The sequence below is a fragment of the Hippichthys cyanospilos genome, chromosome 14, assembly GCF_059441005.1.
Source record: "Hippichthys cyanospilos isolate Australia breed blue-spotted pipefish chromosome 14, RoL_Hcya_1.0, whole genome shotgun sequence".
Classification (NCBI taxonomy): Eukaryota; Metazoa; Chordata; class Actinopteri; order Syngnathiformes; family Syngnathidae; genus Hippichthys; species Hippichthys cyanospilos.
In genome coordinates this window covers 8,807,811-8,824,366 of record NC_142382.1, presented here as the reverse complement: position 1 = coordinate 8,824,366, position 16,556 = coordinate 8,807,811, and the positions used below count along the sequence as shown (strand labels likewise).

General features: G+C 40.0%; 1 long non-coding RNA gene across 1 annotated transcript; it reads left to right on the top strand.

The window, feature by feature from the left end:
- The first annotated feature begins 5,018 nt into the window (after positions 1–5,018).
- Positions 5,019–15,710, top strand: LOC148412840 (uncharacterized). Its single transcript, XR_015867839.1, has 3 exons — positions 5,019–5,388; positions 14,871–14,944; positions 15,213–15,710. It is a non-coding gene; the product is annotated as an uncharacterized LOC148412840 (long non-coding RNA).
- The last annotated feature ends 846 nt before the right edge of the window (positions 15,711–16,556 follow it).

Sequence of the window (16,556 nt, the reverse complement as noted above, 5' to 3'; positions counted from 1 at the left end):
ATAACCAAGTAATGAAATGTCAAATAATGCCACATTTTTTTAATAAATAAATGGAAATGAAAGATTTTTTGATTCATCAATCATATCATGAATTTCTACTTTATTTCTGGTGGAGGTGTAATTGAAAAAGGTCTGGAAGGATCTTAATGAGAGGTGGTTCATCTATGACGCATTTTTATGATCCTAACTGCTTGTGATCAAGATTTTTATATACGAGAGACCTTTGAACACCCTGAGCTGTGGGAACCGCGCGCAGTAAAAGATGTTTAAACCACAACCTTATCTTCACTGGTTTGAATAGTTGATGCATTTATTGTTATGTGTTCATCACTCTCTAATGGTTATATTACTCCGAGCTTTGTCTCTGTGGGAAACTGTCAGGGCATTGACTTTAATTGACACCGAATTTTTTATGTTCAAAAGAATATTACTCTGAGCTTTGGGAGGCAGTAAAATGATATGTGACTTTTTTATTGTCTTATTTCTTTTTCTGTGATCTTACGCCTTTTCTTTAAAAGGAAATCAGCCTAGGAAAGGCCGCTTGGAATGATCTCATTGTTTGGAGAGGCTGGCTTAAACTTCACCTTTGAATCCAGTGATGTCATGACAGCTCCCGATACAATAACGTCGTGAGAAGCGCTATCAAGTGACCTTTTAGTATCCTCCGTTTTCATGCTATCACACATAGTCTCAACAAATGACAGCGACTCTCTGTTCCGCGTCAAAAAAGATATACAGTCAATGTGAAGATTAAATGCACCGTTAATGAAATTAGAAGAATGAAATTGCAGACATATGGAAATGCATACAGAGATATAAGCAAAATTACCATTCAAAGCAAATTCCCTGTAGACATTTATCCGTATACGCCGGCGCGCCTAACAGGCTGGACCAGTTTAGGCATATCCCTCCCAGCCAGATACTCCGGATTTGAATACGGCGCCTGATATTTGGTATGTAATAAGAGGCCTGGAGCCTTTCCCTCTCAGTGAGCAGCAAGAGCCTGTCTTCCCGATAATACCATGCATGGATAACCGAGTGAGACGCCATCAGATACTGAAACCGGCGGGCTTAAGGGAAATGAAATTTATTTGGAGGCGGCGGGCGAGGGCGGAGAGGATAATTGAAACGGGGAGCGTTCAGTTGGGGAGAGGAATTGAGATGTTGTCACCTCGTCCTCTTTATCGTCATCGGGGCCACTTTGCAAAAGCAATTAAAGAGTCAAAAAGAATATCGGTGCTTGTGCGGGGCGCAAGAGAGCAGAACGCAAGTCAACTAAGGTGCCCCCTGCCAGTGCTACACCCCCCCACCCCCTGCACACAAACATAATGCTAACACACACACGCACGCATGCGTTTGAAGGTGCGGGTCCATTAGGTGATCATTAAAACTCTCGTTGAGAACGCGTGTGAAATGTTTGAAAAGAAAGTCATTCATACTTCTGCGTCAGGTATTCAAAACCCAAATCTAACAATGTGATTTCACGTTTAAAAAAAATAATTAAAAAAACAGTTGACTGATTGGAAATATTTTATGTGCTTTATATATATATATATATATATATATATATATATATATATATATATATATATATATATATATATATATATATATATATATATATATATATATATATATATATAGTATATTAGAAAAAATCTTCAGAAGGTACAGGGTTACATTAATATTTCAGCAATGGCTTTAATGGATGCTTTCAGCAGTTTTGCCTGTTTAGACAATTAAGACTATTGTCCAAAAGTGGCCGCTGGGCCCAGTAAAGGGTTAAAAGTAAACGTTTATCAATGTTTCATTATGAGCCAAAAACAATGAATCTTCTTGGTAGACAACAGAGATTTTAAAAAGTATTTGCCTGGTGAGAGGCAGACGCTCTGAGAATTTCGGCAATTTTAAATTAAACCAGGTCTCAAAACGATTAACCGATAAAAAAAAAAATGGTTATCATTTCATTTGATAATTGACTAGTTGTTAATAAATCATTGCAAATCCTATATCCATTGATAGCTTACTACTGTTAGGGTTCAAGTTTTGTCCTCCTCATTGGGAGTCCTAAACAAGATTTTTTTTTTTTTTTAATCAGAAATGAAAGATGCACTAAAGCAGACAACAAGCCGGTCTGGTTAAAAAGCGGCTGAATATGTTGCAGATCATGTTTCAGATCGGTTTAACAAATGATCTAAAAATCAAATGAAGTTCCGGCAGGAGTTACTCAGCCTTTTTTGACACACGAGGAATCATGTGTAGACAAATGAACTTTTCTCTCCACTCTAAACCAAAACCTAGTTATGTCTTTCATCCAAACTGAATTTCTAATGAAATCCAAATAGACCAACTACCATTGTCATCAGTGAGAACAATCAAATTACTAATAATGTGGAGGCAAAAAAAAAAAAAAGTGTCTGAACGGATACAAAAAAAAAATATGAATGCGCTCGTCATTTTCTCCTGATATTATACCTGTCAAAAATGAAGAAAACAAGCTAAATGAGGGACGTCACACCAGTGTAACAAAGACCAAACTGGAATGAGCAGAGCCAGGCAGACAGAGTGAGGATGAGACAAGCTTGAATGTGGAAGGTGTGGGTTGGGGGGGACATAGTAATGAACAGGTGGTGGGAGAAAGAGAAGGTTAAGCCGGTTTCTGTGGGTGTCACTGGAACCCACCCCGTGCTGCGTGGACAGATGTGTGGACGGACCACTATCTGTTCTACCCCCTCCTCACCTAGTTGGTCCTGCCAAAGCCCACCAGCCTGTGCTGGAAACCTCACTTGTTTATCTGCCTTTGTTCTTTTCATTATTTTTGGACCTGAAAATCATTTCTGTCCATGCAGAATATTGCGTTTTGCAACTAGAACGGTACTCGGGAGAGCGAAAATCTCCACCAAGGCCGAACAATGGTCGAGCAGACCGGTGACAAATGATTTCACTTTGAGAAACAAAGTCACAATCATAAAGTATAACAGGAAAAAACACCACTAAAGACTTTGCTAGAGGACGGTGGTGAAAACGGCAACTCCAAGCGACAACATGCTACCGCAGACAGTAAAGAAATCAAAGACGTGTGAACCGTGCGAAGAGCAGAAAACCGATGGCAATGCGTAAGAAGTCTCCCGGTTGACACAGGCTTTTATTCTCTCTCCGGGTCACCCGTGGGACACAATTGTACGATTGTATAAAGTCTTACTAGCATATCATATGCAAGAGGCTGGACCAACATTGAGGATAAGCATACAGAAATTGAATGAATGGAAATCACAGATTCACATTAAAATAGGTCTTTTTTGGCTAGTATCACATCTCACTACGAGGTTCATAATCAATTGACTACTTCTTGCATAATCCTTCTAACAACATGATAGAAGTTCTTGAAATCTGTCTTTGTCTTGACATGGTTTCGGACTCTTCGTATCTTTTCTTATAATTATACTATTGCTCTGTGAATAGGGTTGACGCAGCATTTTTTCCTGTCAAGACCAGTCAAACCCAGAGGAGTAATCCTAAAATCAGTCAGGAACTGAATTATTTGTAGAAGGGAAGATTTCAAATTTGTTTCATTGCACTACTTCAAAAACAACAGAACCAAATGTCTTTTGACAAATATATTTGTTATTTTATTTTTAGTGATTTGTCTGATATGGTAAAATATGATGATATTGTGATGATATTGGTTAAAGAAATGAATTGCTTGACAGCAATTCCTTCAAAACCTCATCAGGGACATTACTCACCCACAACAAAACCTGTTTGAACTGCTGCCATCAGGCAGACGCTACAGGAGGCTGAGGGCCAGGACTGCCGGGCTGGCAAACAGCTTCTACCCACTGGCCATCCGGATTACGAACAAATCCCTCACGTACTAATCTGCCTCATCACCAGTCACGTTTACCACATGCACCTTAAAAGCACTGCAAAGTGCAGGAAAGCTGCTAAATATGTAATATTTTGCACTATCATCCCCATATGTATACAATTTATTTCAATCCATCTACTCCATAATATGCACAGAATGTAAGTCTATTCATTTATTAGTGGTTCATTATTTCTGCTATTATTGCTCTATAACTGTTTCTTTTGTTTTTGTTTTATTGCCTACTTTATTATTTGCTTGATTATGGAATGTAGTCTGCTCGGGGAAGTGAACAGAATAAGAATTTCATTGTGTGGTATTACTATGCGTCTGACAATAAAACTCTTGAATCTTGAGGACTGGTCTTGTCTTGGTCTCGATACGCTCTAGTTTTGATGATGTCTTGGTCTTGGCTGACTACAGAAACACATCCTCATTTGTGGACATTTGTTTTATCAAGTTTTGGAAAATATTACATTGAAATCTTTGTTCATATGTGTCTGAGTGTACGGCGGCATGGTAGAAGACTGGTTAGCACGTCTGCCTCGCATGAGGAAGTTGCGTGTTCAATTTCAGCTCCGGCGTCCTTTGTGGGATTTGGGTTTGCATGTTCTCCCCGTGCTTGTGTAGGTTCAAGGTGGTTCTCACAACAAAGATTATAATGAAAGTGTTCTCACACCATACTACAGTTGCTCAGGGTCTGTTGACAGGCAGCAAGGAACAGGATGTTGTCGTTAGGCGCTCCCACTGACAGTGTGTGTTTGAGTCGTTTGACTGAGGGCTGTATGAGACAGGTGTTTCCTTATTTGCCTCTCTAACTGGTTATGCGTACTTTTACCAAAGAGTTGTTGTGGAGGGTGGTCAATGAGTAAGTAAGGCTAGAATATGATGAATGGCATTTCAGTGTGAAAGTGCATCTTGTATGCGCGGCTTGGAAAATCACCTGTAATGGCACAGCAGACGTGCTTTTCCATTGCACCTGTTGTCTCTCTCACACACACACGAAAAGCTGATAAAATCAGGTGAGAGCCCGGCCAGCTTCATCAGATGGGCCCGCTCTCGCTCCGTTCATTAACGTCCAATCGAAGGCTGGCTGGCTGGCTGGCCCGCGGCCTGCCGCTAGTCCCACTCGGATGAACGGCACAAAGAAAAGAGGTGGAGGAAGACACAGATGCCGACGAGAAACAAAAGGTGGCGAAAATGAATTTAAGAGGGGACGGAAACGCAGCTGGCGAGACAAAGAGCAAGATAGGACTTGCAAAGAGAGGCGATGGCAAGCTCAGCCGTAGCCTTGGTTTCCGGGAGGTCAGCTGGGAATTTCGGATTGGCGTCGCCTGCGTGACGCCCACGCGCTCGGCCCTCTCTCCCTGGGACGCCGGCGCCACCTGCTTCCATGGTGGATGGCAGCTTTGGAGCCCAGCAGGAGGGCTGGACGGACGGACTGACAGACAACATGTTTCAGCGAGTTTGTTTGGAAACCTGTGCCCGCCCAGCCAGAGAGAGGAAAACTTTGGAAGAGAGGGGTGAGGCAAACAGACCGAGAGATTTTTGTTTTGTTTTTTCTCCCAAGAGTTCACGACGTCTTCGCTGTGTCTGTCTGGTAAAACGCTAAGCGAAAACAATGATCCATACCGGTTGGTATGGGATTTCTTGCTGATTTATTCTTTATAGATTTGGTGAGGCTCATTTCACAAGACAACTGTGGCATTTTGCCATCTTGACATCTTGCCATCGTTTCCCCAATCACACAAAACCAGCATCATCTGTCCTGAAACAACAGAATGACACTACACGAGCATGCCTGGAAAAGCCATGCCTTTCCCCTTCTTGCCGTTCAGAAATTATTTTGCAAACACAAGCGGGACGAAAAGAAATAACCTTCTTCCTTTATGTGTAAAAAGGAGAAACTGAGAATCAAGCGCCCGCTGACAGCTCCAAATGGGTTTTGAACAACAGTTCATTTGTGTTCAAGAGTGCCAGGTTTTGTACTTCCAGAAAATAACGCGGATCAAAACATGATAAATGAGCCCTTGTATGTAGGGCAAAAAAGATGATCTGATCTGGCAAACCAATTGCGCTTGCATCATCACAACAATGCCGAACAATACGTCAGTGGATTTCTTGGACGACAAATGTAAAGTAAGCTTCTATCTGTTGTAGTCATTAGACATTATTACACATTAGAGAAGTCATTCGACATTATTAGACATTAGAGGAGTGTGTGCTCATTTAAAAAAACTGCAAGTTGTTCCTCAAGAGAATGTTTCCGGGAATGTCGCAGCTAAGTTGTCTGTTTGAACTTGTTCGTTTTTGGACCGCCCCTTAAGTAATCAAGATCTCACTGGGAGTGGATAATTTACACTACTGAAGGATAGAGAAAAGTTATGCTAATAGCTAAGCTAATTTAAGATTGACGTGGCTTGCTTGTTAACACCGGAATTAAGCTCTTGTATGATGGATTCCGCTTTTCACAGACATCTGGCTGAAAGTGCGCTAAAGCGGAGAATAGCCAAGATAGAACAGTAAAATTGCAGGCAAAAGAATGTGTTTGGTCTCTGGAAAAGAATATTCATGCTAGCTGATTTGAAGCGGAAGCGGAAATTAAATATGGCAGGGACGTCATGTGTCAGCAAGGTGTTGCGACCCATAAGGTTATATGTGTATTAATGTAGTATGAAAAATGTATATCAATAATGTTATTTATTTTCACAACAGTTTCGAAAATCTCGGCGCTTCCTCTGCATAATTTTAGTTCTTTTTTATTGTCAAGCATTATCTTTTTAAACACAAAAACAAATCATGTGTAATCTTGAAAATGATTCCCTGGAAAACAAGATCATCATTTTGACAACTTTATGAAATAACTTCAACTTCTTGAAATTAAAGTACTGCGTAATTCTCTATGTAACCCAGTGAAATGTCCATACTCTTTGATGAAGCACTACAGCCGATTGAATCCTTCTTATTGTTAGTTCGTATTTAGGATTAATCTGAAGAAAATTGCTTTTCAAATGAAGTCAATGATTTACAAAACGTATTTCATTTTTGTCTTATACAGTATATTGCAGTAAGAGGAGGACAGCTAGACACGTAGGACAGAGGGATTGAATTGAACTGTACCTCTGTGATCGATATTTTAAAATAGAATTAGTGCACAAGCAACCATTGACCTGTTTGGTGCAGGTAATACAAATGCCAAAAATCGACTTTGGGCATGAACTTCATGGAAAAGATGCTCACATAGGATCGATATACCTGAGGGTGTTTTGTTTTTGTTGTAAATATTTGAGGACAGCAGCATTTCTTTTACCTGAGGGGAGGCTATGGCGCCAATAAACTATTTCGGGAACAAGAACATAGAGGCCACGGAAGATGGAAGATCAGGGCTCCTTTCCAAGAAGCTACAAAAGGTAAAAGATTCCCAATAGCACCTGGTCTCAGAAGACACAGAGCAAGCTGTTAACAGTTTGTCTTTCTAAATGAGAAAAGCACACTGAAATATTGTTCCAGTTCCTCAAAACAATCTAATTTAGGGTTTGTTTATTTATTTAATTTATGTCCTCAATTACCACCCTCTAGCTTCCAAAGATCACTCAAGGTTAATACAGTGTGGACATATTTTAATACTTTCTGCACCTTAGGCATATTCTTGATCAGGGTCTATTTCCGTACTTAACCCATACATAGTGCGCACCATATTTAAAAATACAGGCGGCAATAAAAGGGAACATACGTAATGTTCTCTGTTCCAACTTGCGTACTGTACGTATGTTACGTAATGTTCTCTAATGCGGACAGCGTCCTTGTCTCTGTGTCAGCAGGAAATGGTCAGACAGTCAGTGGAGGGCTCACAATAATCACACAACAACATTTTTACAGATTTTGAGTAAAATGAAAAGCCTTTACTTGCACCTTGTAGCACTGAAAATACAGTATAATAATATTTATTCAGATGTCCCCATTAATACAAGCATTTTTTTTTTAATTCTTCAGGGAATTGTCGAATCCACTGTAAGTTGTTTAGCACTACATACAATAGCTTTTAAGTTCTCTCAAACATTTACCAGATAAACATCTGGAAAGTCAAATCAAGCTAACATGTAGCTTTCAACTCATTCAATTCCAGCCAAATTCTGACAGATCTTTTGCATCTAGAGCCACCAATGGCAGTGAATGAGTGAATTCAAAATGAAAGCCTGACATACAGCATTGTTAAACAATTAAAATGCAAAATGAAGCCAAAACGTGTGGAAACTGATGTATTCTATCGACTGGGGTGCTAGTTTTGTTGTAAGATTGTTGTTGAGTTTTATCAAAATGCTTTGGAATTATTATTTGATTTTTATTTTACTCCTAATTAAAATGAACTATTAATTTAATATGCTAGGAATTAAATCCAAAAGGTATTTGAGGTAGTCCCGATGAGATGATTCGATCCGATGCTACACGCTTACCGCAATAGGATTCTCTTTTAATAAATACTTCATTTTCAGTGCCATTCAAATTGGACACACAGGTTGGTATTTTCTTCGATTTAAATTCAAATATCTACCCTGCCCCTCACCCTACAGGGAAATCAGGAAAAAAGAGGAATAATAATAAATGGAAGTTCTGACAGGGTGAGAGATCCACATCATGTAGACTACATCTCCAGTCAATCATAAGCCTACGCTTTTTCCATCCTTCTAAATCTAATTTGCTGCCTCTGCTCACCGGCGAGCCGTCAAAGCGGGAATGTGGGAATAGCAAGCGTTATTACTTTTATCCAATGCAACCCGTGCAGTCAATAATGCCGCGGCGTCGGGAGCGTTATTGTTCCCAGCTGCTGCGACGGAGGAGTTGCAACATTTCCTGTTGACTTAATGACAGCAATCACTTCCCGTGCATCGCACTCAATAACTCCGCAGGGCCCCACCCTGTCCTGTAAGGTGCGGCGATGAGGCTTCTTCATCATCTTTATTGGATTCCTTCTCCAAAGCAAATCATGGCAAAAAGGCACTACGTGATTTGGTCATATTTTCTCATGCGTATTGACTGCCGGAATCATTGGCTAATAATACATTTATATCTGCTGAATGAGGTGTTCCTGACCCACTGATGTGGCTGGCTTGCTGCGATCACCTTAACCCCCAATAATTCGTCTTGATTAATGTTATCAGAGCCTCCCTTCATTGCTCCTCCCACCTGGTGGCTTTTTCCACTCCCTGTGTGGCTGTCAAGCAGGTGAATGCCCTGAAGATAATGCGGTAACTGGCCGTCTGTATTGTCTGAAGGGGTTTTGGAATTGGCAGGAGCTTCACAGGTATGGTGAGAAAAAAAAAAAAAGATCTGAGGGAGACGGTCAGGTTGTGGTTACACGTTGAACTGTTTGCAGGCTACTTTTACCGCAAGCTGTTGAGATACATTGCCTCTAGTTTGACTGTTTTTCTCGTCAGAGGAAAAAGAATGCATTTTGGATTCTTTTATCTTGGTACTGTACAGTACAAACACAATGTTGAAATGAATCTGAAGCCACATTCCAGGTTGCTGCCAGAAGGACAAATAATCGCTCATACAGGAATATCTAAACTAAGGATAAATCAATAATCAGCTGGGCTGATATTCGGGGGAAAGTTATTTGGCATTTGACGAATACTCGCATGGGCGTCTTCTAAAAATCTGATATAAGCGATCGGGTTAAAACTAGGTCAATTTCAGGGAAATATTTATCTAAATTTTCCCCATTTTTTTTTTTTTTTATAAGAGATGGTACAGACCCTGGGAACGCTCTTTGCAACCTTTTCTTTTTGATTGAAATTTAAAAACAGTTGAGTGAAAGTTTAACATACATTTTATTTCAACTAAACATGATTTGCTGGAGAAAACATTAGGCACTTATTTATCAGCTACCTGTACAAGTTACACTCAAGTTTTAATTTAACTTTTGAAGACACGATGAAGAGGATGAGAGCTCCCTGTTTGAGTATCAATACAGAGGCCCATCAAAGATAATAAGAAGGAGGCTCCACAAAGATGCATAAATATGTTACAACTCTTAAGTTAGTTTTTCATTTTCATTTTTGATGCCAATATTTTACCTTTTACTCTAAATGATTATTGGCTGCAATTATTGACCACTTGGTCCATCTTTAATGTAAACATCACATGCACCAATCATGTCAGTTGATAATGACATAATTTCCACTGGAAGAGTAATACGTTCCTTTGAAATATATTGAAATAAATTGATTCAAGTCCAAGACGCTTTGCAATTGGGTCTAATTGGATGAAGTGCCCCAGCATTGAGTCTTATGGACTGCTGCAGTATTTAAATTTACATGGATTTACACTGAAAATCACATTGTGCATGGTAAATTAATACATACTCTGAGAACGCCCAAAAGGAAATGTGAGCAAATGTTGCTCATTAGGCAGATGCAGTTTCATCTTTCACATCTGTTTGCTTAGTTTTTTTTTTTTTTTTTTTTTTTAATCATTATGGGGTTACCTTATCTCCTTGAACATTTATAGTAGAATTCCATCTATGTCACAATAGCATAACTACAGCAAGCCTAATCAATACACAAACACTATGTATACTTTTATTCATACTTTCGAATGCATTCCCAACTATTCTTTTCAAACTTTTCCCACCTGCCTTTTGATCATAGCCACGGGTGGAGAGCGGAGCCCGCTGCCCAGCGACTGAACGCCCACATGTGGGGTGTAAAGAGAATTATTCATAGTTTTCATGCAACAACAAAAGTGTTGGCGCTCAAAGAGCAGATGCCCTCCCATAGTTAATTCAACATCGGGCACTAAGCCACGCTGACTAATCAGAGATGCCCTATCCATTGCCACTGTAGTACAGGCCGTGCTCATTAAAAATACATGGTGGTGAAATTTGCCCAAAGCATTTGAAATCAGATCAAAACACATCTGGACACTAAAAAACGCAATGGAGCAATGGATTCACTTTCAATAGCCCATACAGGGTGTCTTATTCTCTTTTAGCAAACCTTTTATCACATTACATTAACCACAAAACAATGGCGTACCCAAATCTGCACAATGTCACCAGACAATTCAGAAGGATGGAGGAACTCATTCTTGAACATTTATCCGATGACAGTGTGTCTTTCAGTCTGGACTGGAATTATAAAAATAGTATGATTTCATAACCAGTTCTTGAGTATTTTCGACGAAATCCCATCAAGAGCAGCCCTAATTGAGATAGAACAAAGAGGAGCTGATCCAAGGCCGTCATCCCGCAGTTCAACACGGAGAACATAAGAGCCTCTGCCAGATCACCTCACGCACCAATGATTGCATCGGCTTGGCCCGTTTGTGGTCTGGACTGGACTTCCACTTTGTGTCCCAACACACCACCCAGTGTCTGCTGCCACAAGCACATAAGTGGTTGCCCGGTGCCCAGCCCAGCAGTACTGCAGGCTCCCACCCAGTACAGTGATGATGTTTGAGCCAATGCTTAAAGATGTGTGGTGGTGTGCACCATCAACTGAATGAAGTGGTCATCAACTTCACATTAACAGAGATGTGCACAGCTGCAGCCAGCAGCTATTGGCGAACTGGTCTTCACCAAACAAGGGAAACTAAATGAACAGCTTAAAAGCTGGACAGAACACCTGGGACGATCATACAGTACTTACCTCATGAGAAGCAACTACTAATGTAGTTTGGAAAGTGAAATTGTCAAAGATGCGCAACATTTTGGGGGCCATGCGATCATACAGTATGAATACGAGTATACGCTACGATGGATGGATGGATGGATGGATGGATGGATGGATGGATGGATGGATAGATAGATAGATAGATAGATAGATAGATAGATAGATAGATAGATAGATAGATAGATAGATAGATAGATAGATAGATAGATAGATAGATAGATAGATAGATAGATAGATAGATAGATAGATAGATAGATAGATAGATAGATAGATAGATAGATAGATAGATAGATAGATAGAGAAAATTGTTTAAAACCATGACACTTTTCATATTGGAAATCAAATGAAGTGGTCGACGAATACATAACGATAATTATTCATGCTGTGAGGTGGAATACGAGCCACTTCAGCCTCATCAAGTGCACCAATCAGTTGCTCAAGCTGTCAGAGAGTCTGCAGGTAACACAGTCCCACAGAGGTAGCATCTTGTACCTTTGCTTCTTATTCTGTTCCACTGCCAAATTCTCTCCTGAGCCAAACGGGAAAATGAGAGTCTCTCTCAACCCAGTACACGGAACAGAAGTTGTGCGAGTTGACAGATACGGTCGAGACTGCCAAATATTCCATTTTCCTGTTTCTGCCATCCCATCAAACTTCAGATCAATCCTCACACAACTCGCCGCGCTGATGTCCACCTGCCGTCTCCAATCAGCTGGGAAGTTAATGCATAGGTTAAGTATGCAGGCGACGGCATTCAAAGGAATTGCAATCAGAGCCAAGCGTAATTTGTCAGACGTTCTCAGTGTTCTCTCTCGGATAAATGTGTCAGTAAAGACATGCTTCATTTGTATTGTGAAAATCAAATCAGCGGCGTTTTATAAGACTAAAATCGAACAAACAATGGACTATCTCTCGAAAAATGAATTGCACGGATAATGCAATGTGTCATTTTCATTTTAAAGAAAGTCCTGCAAACAAAAGATCCAGAGAAATTAGCATTTTATGAGTCACAAATTAATTTCCACACAGTCTGCTTCTGATGCCTCCATTATTCGTGGGCCACTCCATCCTGTCACACTCGCATCAAACCATGTAGAGTTTATCCTTTACTGCATCCATGTTTGCTTAAACACCAACTACTGTGTATGGTTTCAAAAGGACAGCTCAATGGTCTCCATAAGCCATATTTCTCCGTTGATGAACTATTAAGCCCCTTAGTTTATAAATGTTTGATTCACACGGTGAGAAAAAAAAGATCTAATTATGTAAGAGGCCTATACATAGGTCTTTCTGCCCTCTTTGGGTTGGAGAGAGTCTGCTTTTGCCAAGCTTGGAGCTTCACAAGGTATTTGTTAGACAATGAAAAGAGTGTAGAGCAGGATTAGGAATCAGTTGATTGTCCCACAATTGAGGAATGCCGTCTTATTTCAATCAAGGACAAGCTCAAACACTACCGACACCAGTAGTTCTTGAGCACCCCCCCCCCAAAAAAAAAGTCCTGAAATGACTGCAAGGCTATGACTTCAAAGCCACGTGTGAAAATGTTCACATGCAAGTACGACTAAATGCAGCAGCGACTTAGAGGTGGTCCTTGTATCAAAAGTGAAAAGGTACTTTTTTTTGTTTAAATCTGGTTTTGACCTTGTTTTAATCCCACACTTCTCTGAGGTAAAACCTTCAACATTTAACTGCTATCACGGCTGTGTAAAAGTGTCCCAAGACAAAGCCGCATGGCATTTGCAAAAAGAAAAGCACTTTGATGGTTGTACTCTTTTTGAAGCTCGGTCTTATCTTACCTTTAGACTAAGATTGGCAACAATAAGCATGACCCGGCGTTCTTAGCCAAAGCCTCATTAAAATGCAAAAAGGCAGGGAATGCTAATTTCACCCTAGATCCTGAAGAAGTAGAAAAAAGACAACAGAAAAGGGTCTTCATTAAAAAGAGCATGCATTATTCAAAGAGCAGCAGGCCAGAAGAATGGCTTAAGGCCAATTGAGCACTACTGGAATCTTCTTCTGGCTGGCTGCTCGGCCCCGCTATGTTTCTGCCGTCAATATTCATATATATTGAAAAAGAAAGAATGAGGAAAAAATATAAAATGTGATTAATTATTTACCGATTTTGCAGGGTAGCTCCTCCGTCTTAATAGGTGGCCCATTTCTGGTGAAGGCAACCTTTAATCATCATTTTATTCAGTCCAACTGGACACACTGACTGGAAAAATTGCTCATTAGTTATGAATAATGCATTCCTCTAGAAGAAGAGATGAAACAGAAGTGAAGAAGTCTTTAGATCCTCCATTTATTTGTGTCTTCTGTTGTGTCCATTTTGTTTCAGCAAGACATCAAAGTTAATTAGATTACACTCAAACATGTGACACATCATTGGAAAGGCCATTATGTCCTCTGCTGAACACACCAGAACACAAATGAGTCAAAAAGAATGGGCCGCAAACAAATGTTCACTACGGGGGTCTCGGGAGGATGTACAAAATCTAAGAAAAAACTTGGCCAAGAAAACTTGACTTGAGAACTAGACCTGGATGGAAAATGATTAGCAACTCAAACATAAATAGTGAAAGATATCCTTTGTGATCAAACAAAAGTCAAAAGACTCACACCAAGGACCCAACCGATCACGACATTGACAGACACAAAGAGCAGCTCTCATCCTCCGTCCTGAGAACATCTTTACATCATGCGAGTGTCGACGGCATATAAAATTAGGGCTGCAGCGTTGGAGAATTTTTTTTTACTCAGTTGTCCTGCAGAAAATGTGAATCGTATGATGAATATTTGGATTACATTCATTATTTTTGGTTGGCAAATAATAAATATATATATGAACACAGAAGACCAAATAATACATTTCTACTTAATTATGAATGGCAAACTTTTATATTTTTTTTGATGGTCAACGTTTTTTTTTCTTTTTTCTACTGTCCTCTGTAGAAACATTAGATTTCAGAAAAAAAGAAAAAAAAAACATCCCAAAAATGTTGTTCTATGCGATGAATTTGCTGGCTAAAACTATGCATTTGAAAAAGCCTGGTTGGTTGAAAAACAACAAGCGTGTCAGGCTGTTAGCATCAAAGTTTGAAGAGTCATTTATGTCTCACACGCCAGCTCATAATGAGCATTCAAGCGCTGCTAGCTAGACGTAAATATATGCTAAACGCAGCTTTAACGAAGCCCGAGCTTTCAGTAAACTGCCAACAGGTGTCGTATGTCAATGTCAATGGCAGCGTGATTAAATCATTTGACAGTTCCTTGAATTGTTATTTGAATGTAAGAAAAAATGAAAGAATAAAACGTAGCGTTGTTTGTTTCAGGAGTTGGGAGCAACAGACACAGCAGAGAGAGCATACCGAGGCATTCATGTGCATATGCGGTATTATTCAATGAAGTAAGATTGATTTTGATTGCCCTCTAATGGAATTCCAGTAGTGTTTTACAGTCATGTGGCGCACTAATAATTGTTGCTCATATAGGCTTTACATTTGTGTAAGTGGGAATTCAGGGAAGAAAAAAAAAAAGTCCAGCATTTCTTTTGGACAGAGGGATGAAAATTACACCAGGCCGCGTTTGAACTCTGTCTATCCATTTCTATTTCAGTAATAAGTTGGTATCACAAGTGCATGGCCGAAGCATGAGGTGTGACACTTTGATGGCAGGTTGGCGCATGGAGAGGAAGAGGAAGCGAACAGGAAAGAGGAGAGTCAACGGCTTACTGGACGTCATTGTCGGATCAGATCACACGGCAGACGGAGGGAGGCTGCAGTCGAAGCAAACAGCTGCTGGGACACAATTTAACATTGAAACGTAGAAAAATGTTCATGTGTGTGTGCGTGGAGAAAGACAGCGAGGGGAAGTCATGAGGCAACAGCCGGCCCACTGTCATTCATCCTGTCACAAGACCTTCACAGTGTGTCCCATTGTGGCCATACATGTGTGTGCATTAACCAGTGACCTCCTCCTCCTATAGAAACTGATTATCCCAGCAAGACCTTTTATATGCGTGTGCTTGAGTATGTGTTTTTTTTTTTTTCGTGTTTGTGTGCGCAAGTATATGTGGCCTGAGCCGACTCCTGTTCCTGCGTGCTAATAAGAGAAGACAGTAAATGGGCAACAGAGCTCCAGACCGGTCTACTCTGTTTGAGATTTATGGGACATCCGAGCACCTGAACTCTTGTTGACGCACATACACAGCCACGCTCTCAAAACACAGATGACATATGGGTGTGATAGAAACAGTGAAATTGGCATGTCAGGAAAATAACCAAAAAAAACAAAACAAAAGAATACACAGGTCGCGACCATCTTGTGCCTCATCCATGAGCAATTAATAACAATCATTACTACATAATTACTTGGGTGAGTACTGTTCCCAGAGGTTGCATTCTCACAGATGCAATTTCAATTCATTATACAGACTGAAAATGTGTCTTTATTCACACATGGAAACTTGCTCGGTAAAATCGTGAAGCTCAATGTAGGTGACAATGCGTAAACTGCAATGAACCCTCATGATTTCAATGACACAAAAGTGCTACCAGCGTCATAGAACTTACACTGTGAAATATAGTCATTATCTACAGGCTAGGCTTCAAACAATAAAACCACTGTTTTATGTCATAATCAAGAAGGTAATGTAGTATCACCATGGCAACATATATAAAAAGGTGCATCTCGACACACACACAAGCCAATGTGTGCCAAGTCTTCTGCATGTTTATATTAACTTATGTTAAAGAGAATAATAAGCTAGTGAATGTTGATTTTTTTTAACTTTTCCATATTATGAAATTACCTACAACATTTTAGAAGATGATATATCTCCCATCATTTAAACGCTTGCATTTTGACATGAAGTGCTACGTATCATAAATCCAAGTGTCTATTGGAGGTATTTTGAACGTCTCTATTTGTTGAGCGATGATTCAAAGGCTCTCTTTGAAGAGCCAAAATTGTCATCACTAGAGGCAACCATTGTCACCACTTGGTCACGGTGTTGCTGT